General features: G+C 43.1%; 1 protein-coding gene across 2 annotated transcripts in view; it reads right to left on the bottom strand.

The window, feature by feature from the left end:
• The window catches only part of PDHX (pyruvate dehydrogenase complex component X), a 1,629,376-nt gene that overhangs the window by 325,477 nt on the left and 1,284,264 nt on the right, over positions 1–19,635 (bottom strand). The gene's annotated exons all lie outside the window — the stretch shown is intronic.

The raw sequence follows: 19,635 nt of genomic DNA, 5'->3' as shown, positions 1-19,635 counted from the left end.
TTATCACACACAATACCAAATTAAACAATATTTTGATGCAAAAAATTTTTTTTTTTGCATTTTATTTTGTTGGTAAAGACAATCCACGGAATTTTATCTCAGTGCTGAAAACCACTGTCATAACATCATAAAAGAATAGATGCACAATGCCGCACTACCTAAATTAATATATAGGCTACTGTATTTCTCTGCAAAATGCATCAGTAATAATCTCTTACTTCCTAGAATGACAAGATGTCAATTAACTCTTGTAGGTGGAACACATCCCACTGAAAATTAACACATGAGATGATGTAGTAGCAAACCACAATGTAAGACGTTGCCCCTCTGAAGGGGTATAGTGGTTTGTATTTTCCTACAATGATTTGCTGCTGTGTGCAAATCCTTGAAAAATACCTACCATAACATCATTCTGTGGGTGCGGTTATGGACAAAGTATAAGTAAACAATGAAGCTAAAAAAAATCAAACTGCACACTATAATCTTCATTTTTCTTGGAAAACTGCTTGCGAATTTAGCATGACGAGTATAACAAAAAATAAAATGAATTGTAAAATAAGCATGTTTCTGAGAGTGGCCAATACACCTTAACCTAGACAGCGGTATGTCTGAGTCTGAGAATGTTACTAGCCTGCATGTATGTTGCTATAATATGTTCAGCTCAGGATGAAGCCAGTGGACTGGATCTAATATGACTGACCTGTGTATACCAGAATAAAACTGATAAGCACCTGTCTTAAGGCATAGCTCTGCACTCTCTGCTAATGAAACCTAATATTCTGGGCAAAGATGCTTGTGTGGATAAGAGCAGGCTAAGACAATCTATGCAATTCATCTGGAAACTGTTGATAAAAGTGTACTGTGCAATCAAACTATGCAGTGCCTGAATGACAGATAAGTCCAGGAATACTTTATGAAGCAGCTGAGTGAGGCTGTGCAAGAGGACGGTTTGAATATTTTCAGTGGCAAACAGAATGACCAAGTTAATTGTCAAATTCAAAGTCTCACGTGTCTGAGTGGTGCAAAAGCAAATCCAATGCAGACACCATCAGATACAGACCCTAAAGCACCGGTAAAAGGCAGCATTTTCAAAGTTTTCACAGACAAAAAGCTTGCAGAAATGACAGAATGCAGAAAAATTTGTCTTTTGTAACTACATCACCACAATCACAGATAAATAAACAGCAGGGTGCAGAAGCAAAGATAGATGTCCTAGAGAATTATTATGATGAATCTGAGGCTCTAGAATGCTAGAAGATGTAAATGCCCACACAAAATTAATAAATTAATAATAACATCATCATTATTAAAGTTGTGATACTGCCAGCCCAGCTATCTGGAATTTTACAAGTAATCATATGTCATTTGTGAATATTAATATGATTCATATGCTTGTCTTACAAATGTAAGAGAACTATATGTTATGTGGATATTAAACTACTGGTGCAGAAGTGTGTGTTGAACTGTATGTTATGTACTGAGCTTCAAGAATGTAACCACAGTGTACCCTAATGGAAAAGAACAGAAATCCATATGAACTATATACCTGTGCAAGTGGATGCTTTAATAGTAGAAGCTGGAACATACAGAGTTAACTTGCAAAACTTCAAAAAAATAAGTTTAAATCATTTACAATTGTGTTATCTTAGTTTCAGTGCAGCAAGCAGACACAATGTCTAGAGCTAGAGGTTTTCCTATTGTCTTGAAACAGAAATAATTACTAGGTTTCAAATGTAAAAGTGTTTAATTGTTTTATGACTTCCATTTCTAGGCAAACACCTAAGAGATGTACTTCTCACATAGAGATGCTAAAATTTTGTTAAGTTTCTGTTAGCCTGGGAACTGAAGGCAGGTGACAAAGAGTGATGTCATCTGAGCTGACCCAGCAGTAATGTTTGATAGTAATTTAAGAATTCTGTCAGAGACAGATTTTCCATTTTGTATTTTGTTTTTGACCAGGAAACATCCTTCTGCAGAACCTCTGCCTTGCTAATAGTAAGTAAGTCTAGAGTCCAGTACTTTATTTTAGAGATAGATAGGAATATAGTAAAGATTAGTTTAGATGTTTTCTGTTTTTATTAGATACTGTCCCGCAATATTGTTTTAAAATATTTCCTGTGATTCTGAACTCTGCAGCCACTGTGTTGAGTTATTGAGTATTGTCTTGTTCTTTTATTATTTATTATTATATAATAGTTGAACCTTTTAATTGTGGCTGGTTTGTTTAGGGATATTTAAGCTCTTAGCGTACTTGTATATGTATCTAGTGACACTATACACGCCACTCCTAAATAGCCTCCGTCTTGGTCACACTTACCATTTGGGTAATAGTAACATTACACATTAGGATTGGTCGCCCTTTGTAAGGGCCTTACAGTAGCTGATAAAAAGCTGGCTGGTGGCAGTGATAACTACCTTATAGTCCGGGCAGAAGGGGGCATAGCTAGTAAACCTGTGCCAGCCTTTCCCAGGTGTGTGTGTGTGTGTGTGTGTGTGTGTGTGTGTGTGTGTGTGTGTGTGTGTGTGTGTGGCAGCTACTTGGGCAGGAACACGAAGCACTGGTTGGACAGAGAGGGTGCTGGAGGTTTTGGTTTGGCCACTCAGCTGAGATCTCAACCCTATAGCTGTGCCAGTGGAGAGTCTTATTGGGCATCTGGAGAGAGAGAGGGAGAAGCCAGCCCCAGAGTGACTGTGATCTCTGTGTGCTCTTAAGGGAAACTGTACTTTACTGTGTGTGTACTTGTCATCCTCCCAATGTGTACATTCCTCACTGGTACTAATGGTGAGGATTGAGGCTCCTTGATTACTGGGCCAGTGCAAGGGCATCACAAAAGTATTATTTAAAATAATATTAAAATTAATGTATGTTAGTAATAATTTTATCAAAAGTTGTCAAACCAGTGATACATGCTCCACATGGTTCACCTATGTTTCATTGAGACTCACCTACAAGAAACTTCAGTCAGATGAAACAAACTGTCCTAAGTGCCAATTCAATGAAAAATTATGAAAATAATATTTTGGTGGGGGAAAGCCCAACCCTCCTTCACACTCTTACTTATATACATTAACTTCATGGTTGCACAATCACTATAAAAAACGAAAAACCCAAATAGTCCGAATAACTGATGATGCACAAAATGAAATCACAACATCAGTGATGTCCCACTGATAAAAATGTGATCGGGGGTTCCAAATCACAGAACTAAAAATGACAAATTGAAAATCATCTAGCTTACACTTCATCAAGTGAAGAAACCACTCCAATGTAATCAGCCTGTTATTCTAAAGGATACGCTTCAGCAAGTGCTTAAACATGTACAACAACTTGGTGAAACAGAGAGACAGACACAGCCTACTGAATAGGTGAACAGCATGGTAATTGTTGTTAAGCAAGCAAAGTTTGGATTTTTACAGGCCCACGGGATGTCAACAAATAGATTCAGAGGGAATACCTCCAGATACAAATTGATAAAGTAGTATTTACCACTATGCACAATGCAAATTTACTTCAGTGCAGGATGCAAGCAGGGATTTTGACAGATTAACTGGATAAAACAAGCACTAAGCTATATACTTTTAATAACACCTTTGAGCAGATACAGCTTCATTTGGAATTGTATCTAAAACTAGACATATTTCACACTGCAGTGGTTATTATGATCAAGGATCTAGAAAAGGTTGGAAACATTATTGATGACATTCTGGTTTAGGGTGCTACCAAACAAAGAGTGTGACAGCAGGTTGATCAAGCTGTTGGAAGCAAGGCGTGTGCTAGATTGTTACATTTTAAAGTAAATGGGTTAGCTACTAACTGCTGACAGATTATAATCAGAAATTGATAATAATCGCTCATTCATTTCTAAAATAATTCATACTACTAGCACTACCGTTGACAGGATAAGTCTTTTGGCTTTTCCCGGTTAAGGGTCGCCACAGCAGATCACCAGTCCACTAATGATTGGCAGTGGATCTTTACGGTGTTGAGATGCCAGCCTGGCACCCAACCTTCAAAAAAGGCACACCCAAACACGTACGCACGCACCTACCTGCATGTCTTTAAAGTTCACTCGACCGCAGGAAGGACATGCAGACTCCGCACAGAAGGCGCTCCAGCCAAGAATCAAACCAGAGAACCTTACTGTATACTTCACTTATAACTCCATCCATCACTAATGCCCCTATAAACCCCTACCTCCTATGATGTTACTAGACAAAGTGGTGTTGGACCTAAACAGGGCAGTCATTACTGCAGTCATCAAAGATGACACATCAACAATCTACTTCAATTTCTTCATTCAACTGCAATTTAACAGAATTCAAATTCTCTGGTTCTAAAATATTTAATGACTGCAAACTTCATTAGTTTTATAGAATATGTAAAATTGTAATAGTGTGTAGTTGTAAAGGGGTATCTTCTTACTTCTAAAAAAGCTGGATGTCACACATTTTGCATGTGCTGTAGTTTACCTTTAAGAATTCAAGTGATATGGAATGTGAGTCATGTGACAAGAATGAGTTCAGCGACTTGGAGTAAAAGCTTAATGAAGACGTAAGTGTGTACATGTGCCTTGTATCTTCTTAGGCTTCTGTGCCTCATCATATCATATTTAGTGAAGGCACCTCTCAGACCATAGTACTACTTTCTACCCAGTTTCGCGTCCCTTGCACATGGCTGCCAAATCTGCACTAGATCATTAACTGATGCTTTGAAGGCCCACATCAGTTAGTTGACCTTATGCTAACTCTGCTAAGACGATACGGTACTAGCTCATTTGGAAGGATCTTCCACTCATGTTGCCAAAATAGAGCTAGCGTTAGCCTGCAGTGGTGTTGTAGAGATGATAAATCCCTTAATACAGTTTGTCCTGCAGTCAGGGAAGATTTGTGTGTTCATCCTGGGGGGAGGGATGGTGTTCATCACTTGGCTTGTGCAGTGACCCCAGTGACAGGGCCCCACTAGAGAAGTTAGTCAGGCAGTGTGGGGGGCCAGTTTGAAAGAATGTGGGCTTTGTCTCCCAAGCTGATGATGGTAGTAGCTCTGTCAGTGCATGTGGGTGACCACACATGGATGGACTGAGGGGTGTTGCTGGACCTCATGGTGATCCAAATGCTCAAGTCACCACAGGGGACAAAGGGTATTTTTTGGATGAAAAATGTCCTCATTGCCAGGATACAGGCAAAAGCACATGGGCACTGGAACCATAAAGAGAGGGGGGTGGGGAGCCCCCCCCACTTTTAGATCATACCTCTGTCCCTTTCGTTTTCCGCACGCCTAACTGCCGCGACGATGTCACCGCACCTATTTCCAGTCATTTTTGCAAGCAGGAACAATTTACAAATGGAACAGTCAGTAGGATTTATAGTTAAATAAAAATAAAGTAAACAGATGCACCTTGATAACACAATATATACATTTATTGAGAAAAACAAAAACAAAAAGGAATAGTAAGCGCTTTCACAACTTCACGTTGCTTCATCAGACAAACTGAAAAGAAATACTCTGCTTAAATATATACAAGTTAAAGCAATTAACTAATCAACTAATCAGTTAGCTAATAGCTACTTAAAATATCTAACAGTGAATAGCTTAAATGCAAGTAAAGTTGCAGAACTGACCATCATAAAAACAACATAATAAATATGACATTAAAAGCATCATTATATACATAAAAACGAGATAAAAATACTTATATGAGATAAAAATATTTAAACTTATGGAAAGGATGAACCATCTGAAATATTTTGAAAAATAATGGCTTGCACCTGTCACCCCTGGGCTTTCCGATATTGGCAAAGGCTCTTGCTACCCCCATAGTACCTTTTTTTAGGCAAGGCTCAAAAGATAAACCCACCTCCATAGGTATCACAAGGGATAAGAAACTAAGAGTAATGCTACTCAACGCCAGAAGTCTAAACCTCAAGATGCACGCACTCGAAACTCTCCTTAGCATGGAGAACATCGATATCTGTGCAGTAACAGAAACCTGGTTCAGGGCTCCCGAGAGCACCCCAGCACTACCAGGTTATACCTCATACCATGCTTTTCGGCCCCAAAACTTGGACCGAACCACAAAAGGAGGGAGTATCGATATTCATCAAAGATACCCACACCTCCAGGTTGGTGGCAAAACACGAAGCATCAGAGACTATCCATGTGCAACTAACAGTGGGTAAAACTGCCTTCCAGATTATAGCCTGCTACAGACCACCCTCCCAAACCCAGGAACCCCACTCGGCCTTCCTGAGAACACTGGAAAATATGAAGGTCTCTCCAAACACTATTATATTGGGCGACTTCAACTACCCAAACATAGACTGGGAGCATAACTCTAGCTCCAACACCCTAGCCCAAAGGTTCCTAGAATTTATAAACTCAAATGTTATGGAACAACTTGTTACCACTCCCACAAGAGGGGAAAACATACTGGACCTGATCATCACCAACATGGGGACTCTATGCTCCAGACCAGAAGTGTATCCCTCACTGGTAAGATCAGACCATAAACTAATCTCATTGGATATTCACATCCCGACCCCACCCCCTGCCCAGAAAACCACAGTGAAAAACTTCTCTAAAGCAAATTTCACACTCCTCAAAACCGAGGTGGAATCCTTCAAAGCCTCCGGGCCTGTGGAAAATACGGCCCAGACCGCAGAATCCTTTATAAACGCATTCTATGAACACCTTCAGGAATGCATGGATCATACGATCCCAAATAAAACCAAGACCCAATCCTCCAAAGGCAGACGTCCTGTCTGGTGGACCCCAGCCATAAACAAACTATACAATAGAAGGAGGAAGCTACTAAATGATAGAGCAAAATCCCAAAAAGGGAAGGCATCATTGATCAGTATTAGCAAAAAACTACGGGCACTCATAAAATTTTCTAAGGCAAGCTTCGAGAGAAAAATTGCACAGGACACTAAGGATAATCACAAGGCTTTCTTTAGTTATGTTAGGAACCTGGGTGGTAATTCCCAAATATGCTCAGAATTAGTCCAAAATGACAAAAAATACACTGAACCCACAGACATTGCCAACATCCTAGCTGACAGGTTCAGCGCAAACTCCCCTCCCACCAAAGGGCAAATATCTATCCCAGCAGAGTGCTGCCCCTGACATCTCAGATGCTCAGGTAAGAGCCGCCCTCTCCAAAGCAAAAACACAGCATCAATGGGACCAGGCGGTGTCCCGGGCTGCGTCCTACATGAACTCCAAGAAGAGCTAAACCCAAACATAAAACTACTGTTCAATCTCAGCCTTACTACAGGATATGTGCCCAAAGAGTGGCGTACAGCAACAGTGGTCCTTCTCCATAAAGGTGGTGCCTCAACGGATCATGGAAACTATCGCCCCATAAGCCTGACTAGCTTGGTCTGCAAAGCTATGGAAAGGATCATCATGGACCTCATAAATAAAGATATTGGGGACCTACAGACACTGGATCCTACCCAGTTCGGCTTTGTTAAGGGAAGATCCTGCCTCTTAAACCTGGTTGATTTCTTTGAAACAGTCAGCAAGGCCATTGATGAGGGGAAGGTGGTCCACACAGCCTACCTGGACCTCACAAAAGCTTTCGATACAATACCTCACTCGGGCATTATAGATAAGCTCACCAGCTTAAATATAAACCCTATGTCACTAGATGGATTGCAAACTGGCTCAAGGACAGAACCCACATGATTAGAATTGCTGGAGCCATGTCAGACTCCAAACCAGTTACAAGTGGTGTCCCACAAGGCTCAGTCCTGGGACCTCTCTTGTTCAGTATATATTTCTTGGAGGTACAGGCCAACATGGAAGGACTGTGGCTGACCAAGTTCGCAGATGACTGCAAACTGGGTGCCATAATCAACTCTCCAGCCGACACAAGCATCCTCCAAAAGGGCCTCATCGAAACAGACAACTGGTGCCAGAGCCATGGCCTCAAGCTAAATGCCAAAAAGTGTATAGTCATCCCCTTTGGCAAAAACAAAGTGCCCACAAATTACCACATAGATGGTAATCCATTAAGTACAGAAGAAGTAATTAGGGACCTGGGGACCCAAACTGATAGCAATCTCTCATTTGACAACCACGTGGCCAAAGTGGTTAGAAAAACATTTTATATAGCCCACCTAATCATGAAGGGATTCACATCTAGATCAGGGGAGGTCATCGTGCCTCTTTACTCATCCCTCATCAGACCCATAATTGAGTACAATGCCCCTTTTGGGATGTACCTTACCAGACACCTGCAGCAACTGGAAAGACCCCAAAAGTACCTCACCAAGAGGATCAAAGGGCTCAAACAGATGCCATATGCTGCCCGGTTAAAGAAACTCCAGCTCTACTCAGTGGCATACCGCCTGTTCAGAGGCGATCTGTGCCTGACGTATAAAGCCATGTCCAACCCGGAATTAATGGACATGCTGCACCTCAGAAAATCCAAATCCCATCGAGCTACGCGCTCAAGAGACTTGAACCTCAGCACTGAAATAAATAGGACACGCTGGAGGGACAGATTCATAACCCAGAGACTCCCTTCACTCTGGAATAAAATCCCAGTCCAGGTTAGGCAGAGTCCCTCATTGACTCTCTTCAAGAGGAATCTTGATGAGTGGATGGGAGATTGTAGGTTTACCCCGGGTATCACTTCTGTGTCACTGTTAGACAGAGGCACAGTATACTAACCTCGAAAAAGGGCATAGCAAAATAAATTTAAAATGGGTGGCGAAAGTCAAACACATTCTGGCTAGGCTTATAAATGCCCTAGGGCAGATAGCCTAGTATGAACCTATGAACCTAAATAAATAATGACAATTTAATGCTTAAGGCGCATTGCCTTCAGGAAGGGGACTAAAGAAGTAGTACCATTCAGACCAGGGTGTCTTTCAGCATTCAATTTAAGTATCCACCTCTGTTCATGTCCTTCAGTAAGATTTTCTATATCGCCTCCTCTACTATTCCTCTACATGTGTTGTAAGACGAAGAATTTAAAGGAGTGGGACTGACTGGTATTCATAACATGATTAGCCAGTGCATTCGACTGTTTGTTATTATTAATATCCCTGATATGCTCTAAAATTCTCTCTTTAAACATCCTATTGGTTTTACCTACGTAAAACGCTGGACATTGTCGGCAAAAACAAAAATAAACAACATCAGTAGTTCTACAGTCATAGTACTTTTTAGCATATAACGTAAAATATGAAGTTATGTACCTACCATAATGTTCCATGTTAGTTGTCTTCGTCTCTCCTTCTTTCTTGCTGGATGGGTTCGGTGCCGATCCTTGGCTCTGACTCGGCCTTCTACTAAAGCTCGAGAGCTATTTACTGGCTCGAGGCTTCCCCATATCCCACAATGCTAGGCGACAGATACCCAGATCTCGTTTGGTAGAGCTAACACCATGGAGACACCTGTCCCCACTACAAGGTTTATCTACAGTGCTAAAAAACAGAGGAGGACGTAACCTAGAAAAGAGTCAACCAGAGGAAGAAGGCCTCAAAGGGGATTCTTCTCGGTCTGTCTAGGCTAGGGGGATGGAGGTTGGGACGCAAGAAAGAAGGCTAGGGGGATGGAGGTTGGGACGCAAGAAAGAAGGTGAGAAGAAGACAACTAACATGGAACGTTATGGTAGGTACATAACTTCTTAATGTTAAGTTGTCTATCTCGCCTTCATTCTTGCTGGATGGGACAGCGTCCCTAGCACCTTAGCCCTGGGTGGCTCATCGGAACAGACTCTTGAGCACAGTGGAACCAAAATCAGCTCGACTCCTGGAGGCCATATCCAACTTGTAATGTGAAATGAAAGTATGAGGAGTGGCCCATGTGGCTGCAGCACAAATAGATTCCATTGGAAGTCTTGCCTGAAAAGCTACCGACTTAGCTAATGCTCTGGTGGAATGAGCTTTTGGTTTTGTAGGGAGTTCTTTATGTCTCAGTTGGTAAATCAAAGTAATAATAGAGGCCAACCACCTGGATAAGGTTACTTTAGAAAATGGCAGGCCCTGCTTGCCCTCAGCATAGGACAGGAAGAGTTGGTCCGATTTTCTTGTTTGTTTAGTCCTATCTAAATAAAAACGTAATTGCCTGTGAACGTCTAAATAGTGCAACTTTTGTTCAGCTCTGTTCGAATAGTTAGGAAAAAAGACAGGAAGATCAATAGCCTGATTCAGATTTGTCTTGGAAGGTATTTTGGGTAAAAAGGAAGGATTAGTCCTGAGTGAAACTCTATCTTTGTAAAAAACAAGATAAAGAGGACGAATACAGAGGGCTTGAAGTTCCGACACTCTTCTAGCTGAGGTGATAGCTACTAAGAAGAGAGTCTTCCAGGAGAATAATTTTAAGGAACAGGAAGCCGCAGGTTCAAAAGAAGGGAGAATCAATGAAGTTAATATCAGGTTCAAATCCCACGGAGGCGGGGGATCTTTAACCAGGGGCCTAAGTAAAATAGTCCCTTTAAGAAAAGCTTTACAAAGTTTGTGGAACATGATGCTGGTCTCTGACAGGCCAGCGTGGAAATTAGCGATAGCAGCCAACTGGACTCTAATGGTGGCAGATGAGGAACCTGCTCGAAAAAGTTCTGCCAAAAAATCTAGAACATTATAGACAGGGGCTGTAAAGGGGTCTATATTTCTAGCCTCTGTCCAGAAAGAGAAATGATTCCACTTACTAGCATAAGTCTTTCTGGTAGCAGATTTGTGCGAAGAAAGGATGATTTCCCGCACTGTCTGAGAAATATGTGGAAGCCTGGCTAAGGTTGGAAGTGGAGCAACCAAACTGTGAGGTTGAGAGACTGAAGGAATTGGTGCAGCCTGCCTGACTGATGGATCAAGAGGTCTGGCACTGGGTCCAGATTCCAGGGCTGCTCCAGCAGGTGACGATGCAGGAATGGGAACCAAATTTGTTGAGGCCAATAAGGGGCAATGAGGATCATCCTGGATCCCAATGCGGTCGCTTTCTGAATCAGTTTTGGAATTAAGGGAAAAGGAGGGAATGCATACAGAAGACCCCAGGGCCAATCGTGAACTGCAGTGTCTATGGGGGAGTGGCTGGGGAGGGGGAAGAGAGTGAAAAAGTCATCGCACTTGCTGTTGAGAGGGGTTGCGAAAAGGTCGCAGCAAGGTTGACCCCATCTGTGGAAAATTTTGTCTGCTACTAACTGATTGAGAGACCACTCGTGAGGCATGAGAATGGCTCTGCTTAACCTGCCCGCTATGACACTGGACTTCCCGGGGATGTCCGCTATGACGTTGGACTTCCCGGGGATGTGCGTTGCTATCAGAAACCGTTGATAGGAGATCGCCCACTGCCAGAGTCTAGGACCTAGTTCCGCCCTGCTTGTTGATGTACCACACTACAGACATATTGTCCATCTGAATTGCAATAGTCCCGGTAGGTACAGAGTCCTGAAGAGCTTGCAACACTAAAAGTACTGCTCTCATCTCCAAGACGTTTATGTGCAGGTGGTACTCTAGGGGTTGCCAAGTGCCCTGGACAGTCCTGCCCTGAAAATGCTCCCCCTACCCGATCAGGGAGGCATCCGTTGTCACCGTGGCAACAGGAGGAGGAAGAACAAATGGTCTGCCTTGAAGTACTTGAGAGGAGACCATCCACCAAGAAAGGTGGTCTTTGCATGATTGGGTGATTATTATGTTGTGAGACATCGGAAGCTGTTGAAAAGACCATTGGGTAAAAAGCATCCAATGAAGAATCCGCATGTGAAAACGAGCCAGGGGAAGTAATGTGATTGCTGCTGCCATGAGACCCAAGGTTTTCAGTACAAATCTGTCCTGAATTCTCTTGCATTGTAGTAAGGTTTGAACATGTCGGCGAATGTCTGATACTCTTTCTGAGGGAAGTTTTGCCGACAGCTCTTTAGTATTTAATATTGCGCCTATAAAAGTTATAGATTGACAAGGCGACAATGCAGACTTTTCGAAGTTTTTAGAGATACCTAGCTCGGAGCAAGTTTGGATGGTATAATCCCTGGCTCGGAGTAGCTGATTCCTGGTGGAAGAAGTTAGGAGCCAGTCGTCTAGATATGGAAACACCTGGAATCCTCGCCATCTCAGGTGAGCCATAACCACTGCCATGCATTTGGTGAACACCCTGGGGGCTGTGGTGAGACCAAAGGGCAGGGCTCTGAATTGATAGTGACTGGCTCCCAGCCGGAAGCGGAGGAACCTCCTGGAGCGTCTGTCCATTTTGATATGGTAGTACGCATCCTGAAGGTCTATGGAGCACATCCAATTGTCCTAACCCAAAAAGGGTAGAATGGACTGAAGCGTGACCATCCGGAACTTCGTTCTTTGAACAGATTCGTTTACCCTGCTGAGATCCAAAATGGGTCTCCAGTCCCCTGTCTTTTTTGGTACCAAAAAGAACTTGGAGTAAATCCCGGATCCTTGCTGGTCTGCTGGGACTGGCTGGATGGCCCTTTTTTCTAGCAGTTTTGAAATTTCTAGTACTGCTTGTTCCCTTAGACCGGGTGGAACATCTGGAAGGGACCTGTTTGTACAGGGGTGTGGACAAAGGGGATTTTGTAACCCTCAGATATGATAGACCGTACCCATTTGTCTTGTGTGAGGAGTTGCCAGGCTTCTGGGTACAGTGACAATCTTCCCCCGACTGCCTCCGAAGGTGGACAGTTGGGCAGCCCCTCAGGGGTGCTGAAAGGGTTTGTCAGAGAAAGATTCTCTGCTACCCTGATTTTGCGGACCCCCTCTGCTCCTCAGGCAGCATCTATTATTGTTCCCTCCTCTGCCCCTGGAGGGAAACTCGCCACGTGTGTCAGGCACGACTCCCTGGGGTTTCTGAAACCACATTTTTCCACTTGTCTGACCTTTAGGGTATAGTCTAGAGGGAGTAGAAAAATTGACTCCCATGGCAGAGAGAGTCTTGCCTTTCTGCTCACACCTGGTAAGGGTATCATTCACCTGTGGTCCAAACAAAGCCGAACCATCGAAGGGGGTATTGGTGAAGGATGCCTTAAAGGGGTCAGCAAAGTTACATAACCGCATCCAGGCATGTCTTCTCAAAGCCGCGCCTGTACTTGCGGCCCTACTCGCCCCATCGGCTGCATAAGAAATGAGCCGCATGGAGGAGTTGACTATAGAGTTAAGGGTCGCCTCAGGGGTGCTGAAAGGGTTTGTCAGAGAAAGATTCTCTGCTACCCTGATTTTGCGAACCCCCTCTGCCCCTCGGGCAGCGTCTATTATTGTTCCCTCCTCTGCCCCTGGAGGGAAACTCGCCACGTGTGTTAGGCACGACTCCCTGGGGTTTCTGAAACCACATTTTTCCACTCTTCTGACCTTTAGGGTATAGTCTAGAGGGAGTAGAAAAATGGACTCCCATGGCAGACAGAGTCTTGCCTTCCTGCTCACACCTGGTAAGGGTATCATTCACCTGTGGTCCAAACAAAGCCGAACCATCGAAGGGGGTATCGGTGAAGGATGCCTTAAAGGGGTCAGCAAAGTTACATAACCGCATCCAGGCATGTCTTCTCAAAGCCACGCCTGTACCTGCGGCCCTACTCACCCCATCGGCTGCATAAGAAATGAGCCGCATGGAGGAGTTGACTATAGAGTTAAGGGTCGCCAGCTGGGAGTTAATCTTTTCCTGAGACCCCGCAGCTGATGGATCCTGAAGGGTATCAGCCAGTTCCTTGAGAAGATCCCTTTGAAGGCGGGTGAAATGGCACAAATAATTCAGCGACCACATGGAAAAGGTCGCTGAAGAAAACATCCTATCCATTGTCCTAGATTCTTTATTAGGTGGATGGACAGGCACCGAAGGGTCAGCCAACTCCTTCTTAGTAGCTGCTGCCACCACCATGGCATCAACAGGGACACCCTTTGTCAGAAACTGTTTGTCAGATGGGGCTGTAATGAATTTAGTGGGCCTGAGGGGAGTTGGTTCCACTGTGTCCGGGGCTGTCCATGCCTTCTGAGCCACCACTTCCATGAGCGGGTCGAAAGGTGGAGACACCCAGGAGGTGGAAGGGCGAGAACCAAATGCATCCAGGTACACCGACTCGTCCTCGGAAGGGTTAAGGGCAGTCCAGTTTCCCCTCTGCCTAAGGATCTCAAGGATGTCTGAAAAGGAGACATCCTCAGAGGGGGACCTTGGGGACCCTTCCGAATCCTCCAAGTCGGTGTCAGACGTGACTGACTCGGGGGAGTCAACATGTTTCCTCTCACATTTTCTCTTCCAAGGGGGCTCCTCTGAATGATCAGGGGAGGCCTCGGAAGAGGAAGATACACCCATTGGGGTGACCTGGAGCATCTGTTCTCCACCGATGCAGGCACCATGGGGGGAGGAGCCGAAGGGGCCGATCTCGGAGCCGACACAGGAGTCAGCATGCTCCTCATGACCTCGAAGATGCCCCTATCAGGCAGAGAAGAGGGTCCCCACTCCGAAGAGATGTGAACCCCTCCCGGCACCGAGAGGGACGGCTCCGAGGCCGATGTTGGGGCCAAGCTCACCTGCACCGCGGCTCCGAGAGGGAGAAAGGGGTCGGACAAGGGTCCGATGACACTCGCCCCCCTAGGAGCTGACGAGGGAGTCTCGGCACCCGGATCCCTCCAAGGACGGAACCAATGAAGGGATCGGAGCCGACGAGGGAGCTGAAAGGTGTGGTATTGGCTCCGACGTTCCGATGATTTTAGCCTCAATGAGCTCTGGCTCCAAACACAGTGGAAGAGTCGGAGGAGGAACTGGTGAAGACACAGGGATAGCCACAGTCTGTTGAGAAGGGCTGGTCAAGATTTTGGCCAGTGCCTGCGACTTTAGGAGCCTACTGACCACCCTCTCCAAGTCATGATCGGATAGCCTGGAGGACCGAGAGGAGTGGGACCTATGGCTCCGCTCCGATTGAAGCAATGGAGACCTCAGAGCCAATCGAACGGATTCTAAAGAGGGGGACCTCGAACATTTATGGCTCTGTGAAGGCTCCGACACAAAAGTCGGAGCCGACTGAGGTCTCGAAGTGTTGGTTCCAGCCGGAACTGACGAGGAGGCAGGAGCTTCGCTCGGCGACGGCTCCGAACAGGAAGCTGACGGTTTGGTGGGCTTTAAGGATTTTCCCGACGGAGGCTTAGCCGGGGATCCTTCTGGCTTAAGTAAGCTCCTCAAAATGAGCTTGTTCCTATGCTCCTGCAGGACTCTTGGACTGAAGGCGTGGCAGACCGAACAAGAGTCCTGCAGGTGTAGGGGGCCCAAGCAATAAACACAAGAAGTGTGACCATCTGTCAGAGACATCTGCTGACAGCACGAGTCATGCTTCTTGAAACCCAAGACTTTGGTATCTTTAGACATATTAAAAAAGGGATACCAAAGGGAACAGGTAACTAGTGCTTAAAACAAGGCACACACACACACGCACTACGTAAAACTAACAGTAATAATAATAACTATAACCACACAACTATTACTAACAAATATATATATATATATATATATATATATATATATATATATATATATATATATATATATATATAATACAAGAACAAACTATAAGACTAAGTAAAAGTAGCTAATAAGGCCTAACACTACACTAAAGGGTGGGGGGGGGGGGAGAGAAACTCTGTAACAACAAAAAAAACGAGTTTCTAAGTGGGATCTCAAGGGGCACATGATCTAATTAAACTAAGAGGGAAGATTATCAAAAAATAAGAGAATATTGACAGTAAAAATACAAGAAAAGATTTATATGACCTGGAGCCGGTAAAATCACAACCTCGTAGCTGAAGCGGCAAACGAGATCTGGATATCTGTCGCCTAGCATTGTGGGATATGGGGAAGCCTCGAGCCGGTAAATAGCTCTCGAGCTTTAGTAGAAGGCTGAGTCGGAGCAGAGGATCGGCTCCGAATCCATCCAGCAAGAATGAAGGTGAGATAGACAACTTAACATTGTCTGGTAGGATGAGTTTACTTGTTCTTGCTGAAACCATACTGGCAGGCACTACAATTCCTAGATGGAAAGGTACCACATCTAGTAAAAAAATTAACTGTATTACGTGTTTCACCATTGTAAAGGTGTTGCTTAAGCAATGTATTATTTCTAAAACTAAAATTCGGAACTTCACCAATACTAGTGGCCAGACCAGGTACCTATTGTAGCAGGTGCCAATGTTTCTTAATAACATCTATATATTGATTGATGTTGCTGGCAAACTGAAATACAACTCTAAAATCATTGTTTTTAAACACACCATTTCCAGTTGTATCAACAACAGCATAATTTGAACTCATATAAGGTCTACATCTCGTATGCCTTAACTTCCAGGCATCAGAAATGGTCTTATCAATATCTGAACTGGAATAACCCCTGCCCATAAACTCAAATTTTAAGCTATCAAGTGCAGCCACAGCATCTTCATCTCTATTATGCAAGCGTAGTGTCCTAAAAGCCTGTCCCTTTAGTACATTCCTGGGAATGTGTCTAGGGTGCATACTTGATTTGTGTAAACATGTATTTCTTCTTGTTGGCTTAAAATAAATATTGCTACTTATATGACTCAAATAGTGATAGTGACATCAAGAAAATTAATTTGTGTGTCGGAATGTTGAAAAGTAAATCTCAAAAAGTCAGTTGTTGTGTGTAGATATTTTATGAATTGAGTAATATCTATTTCATTACCTTTCCACAACATGAAGACATCGTCTACAAAACGTACATACCAGAGTAAGTGATCTAAGAACAGATTGTTGGTAGATAAAACATGCTGTTCTTCCCAACAAACCAAAGATAAATTGGCGTAGCTATTGGCACATGCAGTGCCCACAGCTACGCCAACTTTTTGAAGGATGAACTTGTCTTGAAACATGACAATGTTATTCTCGAGAATAATTTCTAGTAAAGTACAAATTAATAGAATCTTATTGTTAGTAAAACTTCTGTTAGCAGTCAGAAATTCTCTTACTCTTTCAACACCCCAAATGTTTGGTATACTAGTAAACAGAGATTCTATATCCATTGTAACAAAAATAAACTGTTCATCTTTATCAATACTTTCCATTATATTCTACAACCATAGAGAGAGGGGGGTGGGGAGCCCCCCCACTTTTACATCATACCTCTGTCCCTTTCGTTTTCCGCATGCCTAACTGCTGTGATGATGTCACTGCACCTATTTCCAGCCATTTTTGCAAGCAGGAACAATTTACAAATGGAGCAGTCAGTAGGATTTATAGTTAGCTGAGACTGTAGGATGTAATTGCAGAGTGGAGCAGGACAGCACTACAGACAGAAGCTGGTATCAAAGTGAGTCCACTGCTGCTGGACTGTATTGCAGAAGTGTGTGCGTGTGTGTGTGTGTGTGTGTGTGTGTGTGTGTGTGTGTGTGTGTGTGTGTGTGTGTATGTGTGTGTGTGTAAATGCCCCCAACAGGATACATCTGGTGGCTAGAGGTTCTCAGGCTCAAACCCTGTACCTTGGGTACAGGTAAAAAGAGCCTAAAGTCCCTAGCCACCATCACGTGTGAATTTGTGCATCACATATTTGTTTGTTCCTCTGGTAAAACAAAACCTTTTAGTCTAGCAATTTTCTAAGGTGATAAAATCAGTATTTGAAATGTGTCCCTATTTTGGGGCTGTATTCCCCCATTATTGGCTTTCTTCTGTATTTTTTTGGTAAGAGGTTGAGAGTTATGGTGAGAAGTGAGAACTGAATTCACTAAAGGATATGATAGCCATCTAAGTTGGTCTTCCTGTCTTTTAAGAAACTGCTGATTTAGCTTAGTGGTATCTTGCTCTGACTGTAGTGCACATGGTTCTGGGTTCAAGACTTAGCAGTGAAATGCATGGTGGTAACATAACATTTTATGCAAGCAACTTTCCAAAATTCTACACGCAATGTTTAAAATGTGTCCCTGGTTTTTGGCCTTTTGCCCCCCCCCCCAAACTGAAAATAAGTTCAAGAAGCTGTGCAACAAGCCTATGGCTTACACTCTACTGTGATTCTGTATTTATATATTGTGTGTAGAAGTAGACTGTTATGGAAATGTTCTGAATAAGGCAGTTTCGTCATTATTGGTGTATGCATTTTGCTTCATTGCCTACTGGAAAAATGTTCAAACAATAAATTTAAAATGCAGTTGTGTGTGGAAGTAGACCTTTATGATGGAAACATTCTGAATAGGGCAGTTTTGTCATTATTGGTTAATGCATTTATGTTTCATTGTCTACTGGAAAAATGTTTAAACAAATTTAAAATGTGCTAACTTAAGTCTCACTTGTGTGCTGTATTATACAAGGAATATAGTTTAATACAGTCAGGAAGGTGAATCAAGGATACATGTAAGCATGGCCCTAAAAATGTGTTTGAAAACAGCCCAGAGGAAAGTGTGAAAGGCTCAAAATCATGGGCATATTTTAAGCTTTACTCTTGTTACCAAAGCAATGGATGAAGGTAAAACAGTTCACACCACATTACCTTGACCTGGCCAAGCCCTTTGACATAATCCCCTACTCAGGTGTACTACAAAAGTTGAATAATCTAGGAGCAAACACTTACATCGATCACCAGCTGCATTGCCAACTTGGCTCACAAGATGCAGAAGAGACCAGTCACCAATGCAGTCCCCCAGGGTTTGGTGCTGAGACTTTTTCTGTTTGGCATATACATCTCAAAAGTAAAAGGAAATACCAAAGATCTTTGGCCAGCTAAGTCTGAGATGACTGCAAGCTAAGAGAAGTTATTGAATCCCCAAATTACTTAACCATCATGCAGGAAGGTTTGTTCCAAATAATAACTAGTGTCAAAATCATGACAATGCCCTCTGAGAACTGATCCGATTGTTTCGCATTTGGGAACTTGTGTGTACAGTGACCTAACTTTTGACCAATATGTGCCCAGAGTCATAAGAAAGCCTTTCTATATTGTACAGCTTATAAACAAATTGCTTGTGACTAGATCTAGAGATGTTGTTGTCCCCCTTTACAAAGCTCTCATTATGTCAATCATTTTGTATAATGCCCAATTTGGCATGTATCTGTCCAGCCCCATGCAACAACTGGAATACCTTCAGAGATACCTTACTAAAAGGATACAAGTCCTAAACAATGGGTCTTGCATGGACCACCTCAAAGATTTATTATTATACTCAGTATCCTACAGAGTGCTTAGAGGTGATATGTCTGGCATACAAAGCATCCTCTGACATAATACAGATGGACCTACTGAACATCAGCAAGTCAAATGGCATCAAAAATACTCAGTCCAGGTAACTAAACTGAATGTTGTGGAAAGATGGATATATATCACAGAGGCTACCACTGTTCTGGAACAGACTATCCATAAAAATAAAGCAAAGCTCATCCATTCATATTCAAATGCAACTTAGATCTAAGTATGGGTAATAGAAAATGTACACCAGGATTTCCCCTCATGCCACTAATGGACAGAGGCAGTTTCTAAATGCTGCAATCGTTACATGGCCCCCTCAAATTATCTATGGTATGATTACAGTTGTTCTCACTAGGGCTAACATAAAATTATCAGCCATGGGGATAGCTAAGACCAATCTGAAAATGTTAATTCAAGCACCAAAAGGGAATTGGCTAAGCTTAAAATGTTCTCCAAGTGAACCTATGTTGTGGTAGCAAATAGTTATAAAAAAATTACCCTTTTTAGTTCACTA

This window comes from Protopterus annectens, chromosome 9.part0 (genome assembly GCF_019279795.1).
Source record: "Protopterus annectens isolate FY-2018-M chromosome 9.part0, PAN1.0, whole genome shotgun sequence".
Taxonomy (NCBI): Eukaryota; Metazoa; Chordata; order Ceratodontiformes; family Protopteridae; genus Protopterus; species Protopterus annectens.
The sequence above is the reverse complement of the archived record's forward strand: the minus strand, read 5'-3'. Positions and strand labels throughout refer to the sequence as shown.